The sequence below is a fragment of the Natator depressus genome, chromosome 1 (assembly GCF_965152275.1).
Source record: "Natator depressus isolate rNatDep1 chromosome 1, rNatDep2.hap1, whole genome shotgun sequence".
Classification (NCBI taxonomy): domain Eukaryota; kingdom Metazoa; phylum Chordata; order Testudines; family Cheloniidae; genus Natator; species Natator depressus.
The window spans coordinates 5,354,725-5,358,469 of record NC_134234.1 but is presented as its reverse complement, the minus strand read 5'-3'; the positions used below and the strand labels follow the sequence as shown (position 1 = coordinate 5,358,469).

At 44.9% G+C, this 3,745-nt stretch overlaps 1 pseudogene; it reads left to right on the top strand.

Moving 5' to 3' along the window:
• The first annotated feature begins 440 nt into the window (after positions 1-440).
• LOC141978184 (olfactory receptor 52P1-like) lies at positions 441-3,112 on the top strand (annotated as a pseudogene).
• Positions 3,113-3,745: the final 633 nt, after the last annotated feature.

Genomic DNA, 3,745 nt, shown 5'->3' with positions numbered 1-3,745 from the left:
CTGAGGGTTGTCAGTGCAATCAAGGGGTATACAGGGACAGGCAAGCAGTGCTGGGGGTTGTGGATGCTGAAGTTAAATTTTACCTTGTGATTGTTGGTCCAGTGCTGGGCTTTTTCCTAGCCCCGAGTGCATCTGGGTGGGTTTCACGGTATCTTTTCCCTGGCAAGCAACAAAACTGCAGCCTCGGTGTTTCCAACTGTTGTTATTAAATGTTATTTACGTAACTTCCATCTATTGAATTCTGTTACACCTCTTTATGCTAGCCTGAAAAGCATATTATTAAATATCTGTTCCCTGTGTATGTATTTACAGACTGTTATCAAGTCACCCATTAGCCATCTTTGTTAAACTAAATAGATCGAGCTCCTTGAATCTATCAAAATAAGACAGGTTTTTCAAACTTTTACTAATTCTTGTGACTCTTCTCTGAACCCTCTTCCATGTATCAACATCCATATTTAATAGTGGGCACCAGAACTGGACACAGGATTCCAGCAGCAGTCGCGCCAGTGCCAAATACAGAGGTAAAATAACTTCCCTACCTCTCCTTGAGATCCCCCTGGTTATCATCCCAGGATCACATTGGCTCTTTTGGCCACATTTCCCCTTCATGCCCCCAAATCTTGTTCAGATTCATTGCACTTCCCATGATAGTCCCAATTGTGTTAGAATTGCCTACCTTCTTTGTTCCTAGGTGCAGATATACAGCTATATTAGAACACATATTTTCTGCTTCAACCCAGTTTACCAACCAATTCAGATTGCTCTGAGTCAGTGACCTGTCCTCTTCATTATTTACAAACCCCAAATTTTTGTGTCAACTGCTAATTTTATCAATATTCAGGCATGAGAATGATTAGCAGCTGAGTTGCTGACACATGTCTCTGCTTTCACTTGTCAGTTAACACCTGGAACTTATGTCTCAGACAAAGCTGGATGCCTGCAAGAAAGTGTCTCACCATAGCCCAGCAGGATAATGTCTTTTTCCATAAGGTAACTTGGGTCGTTTCCAATATAGCAATTCCATCGTGGATCAGACCTATGGTCCATCTAGTGCAGTGTCCTCTCTCTTACAGTGGCCACCTCAGGTGCTCCAGAACAGGTGGAAGAAACCCAGCCATAGGAGGATGGGAGGAAAACCATCATGAGGGTGTCACCCTAATGCCTAACAGCCAGAGATTGCCTTTTCCCCTGAAACACATGGGAGTATAGGCTTTCCAAAATATTTATTTAGCTGTAACAATTGTTACAGGATAGTCTCACTATCCATGGAAATGTCCAAACCTTTCCTGATACATGCTTACCTCATGGGCTCAACTACCTCTAGCGGCAACGAGTTCCTCAGTCTAATTAGGCTGTGAGGGAAGAAAGCATTTTGTTTGTATCTGATTTCAATTTGCCACATTTCCGCTTGAATTAATGTCTTCTTGATCTTGTGTTATGAGTCAGGGAGAACACATTGTCAATCTACTGTCCACCAGTCAGTAATTTATGCACTTTTCTTATACCCCCTCTTATTCATTTCCTTTCTAAGGTAACAATACCATATGAGACACTGGCCTTTGATCATTCTCATTGCTCTTCAATGAACCACTTTAATTCTCCAATACCCTGTGTGAGAAGGGTGCTCAGTACTACACAGAGGATCCCAGAGGAGCATGAAACATTGACGGGCTGATCTCATGGCATTGTATTTTCTTTATGATTCCCCATCTCACTCCTCATTCATTCCAAGGTTTTGCTTAGTTTCTGTCCAGGCTTCCACTGTGAGCAGGGTTTCACAGAACTGTGTACCATGATGCCCATGTCACCCTCCTGTTTGCAAACAGTTAAATTAGAACCTTGTAAGCTGTTTGAGGAATTCAAGTTTTCCCCTCCAATGGGCATACACGTTGCAGTCTTTGACAGCGAAGTTCATCTGCCATCATGCTTCCCATTCACTGGCTTGGTTCACTCCCTCATAGGACTCCTCTGGACTTCACTTTGACCAACATAACCTGGTGCCATCTGCAAATGTTGCCACTTCACAGCTCAACCCCATTTTTAGATTGTTAATAACTGTAAAATATTTAAAGTGTTATTTGATATAAAGCATGTAACCCCCTCACTCTGCTTCTCTCCCTTCACAGACACCTTGAGCATTTCTGAGCCTGATTGACACTTCAACCACCTCATGGCAGCTTTCAACCTCACCCACTCTGACCCTTCCACATTCATACTAATGGGCATCCCTGGCCTGGAAGCTGCCCATATCTGGATTTCCATCCCGTTCTTTGTGTTCTACATTATTGGCCTGTTGGGAAATTTAATGGTTCTCTTCGTGGTAGGCAAAGAGCAGACTCTGCACAAGCCGATGTTCCTTCTCCTCTGCATGCTGGCGCTCACAGACATCGCCATGTCTACCTCCGTGATGCCAAAGGCACTGTGTATATTTTGGTTCAATTTGAAAGGCATTACTGTGGGTGGCTGCCTCACTCAATTATTCTTCCTTCATGCGAGTTCTATGACACATTCAGCCATCCTCGTGACAATGGCCTTTGATCGCTATGTTGCCATATGCAACCCTCTGCGATATGCCACCATCCTCACCAACGCACGAATAGCTAAGCTAGGGCTAGTTGGTTTGATAAGAGCTGTTCTCTTCATTCTGCCAATTCCTCTGCTCCTGAGCAGGCAGCCATTCTGTGCCAACCGCATTATCCCCCATACGTACTGCGAGCACATGGCTGTGTCAAAGATGTCATGTGGGGACACCACAGTCAACAGGACACACGGCTTGGTGATAACATTTGTAGTCATCGGGTCAGACCTGATGCTCATTGCCCTGTCCTACGGTCTGATCATCAGGGCCTTCCTCAGAATCTCCCAGAAAGAAGCCCACCAGAAAGCCCTCAACACCTGCACAGCCCACATCTGTGTGATGCTGACGACTTATACTCCCTTCCTCTTCACCACTCTGACACACCGGTTCGGTCAGGGCGTCGCTCCCCATGTTCACATCATCTTGGCCAACCTCTATTTCCTCCTTTCCCCCATGCTTAACCCGATTATTTATGGGGTCAAAACCAAAGAGCTTCGTGACAAAGTGGGCAAATACCCTTGCAGAATGTGATCGCCTGGGGCCACTGACTTTAAACCTGTGTGGCAAGAGGGGGAAAGAATACCTCCTTGTTAATCAAGGGTGCTGTGTCCCTGCTTGGCTGAGCTCAGCATTATGGAAATTCACAGCATAAGATGTTCCTCACACTTAGCGTCTTATCACTCCATCACCAAGCACTGCTCTCTCCAATGCTGAGATCCCTCTCTCTGGCCATCATCTGATCTCTTTCTACCTCAACTGTCAGCGCCCACCCCTGCATGCCATGTCACTCAGCCTTTCCGTGACTTCCAGACAACTGGAAGATACTGCAGCTTTCTGACGCAAGGGGGACCCTCTGTGAACAGCTTTCTTGATCTGCCTGATGAACTGAAGCTACGTTTTCAGATAACCAAAGACAAAGAAAGAAAGTACAAGGCTGAACTTCTTTATCATATGTGCAGTGGTCCAATGAATGAAATTTACCTGCTTTTTCTACTTCCAATCCTTCAGGGAGCCTGGAGGATAAACCAAATGTTTCTGTAGGAAAGTGGTAACATGGGAAATCTGCTGACGGAATTGAAGAGGTTCTACTAGTGCCTGTTCGTGAGAGTAATGGAACTTTCAAAATATACACTAACTTTTCCCGTCATCAAAGAAGTCAAAAAT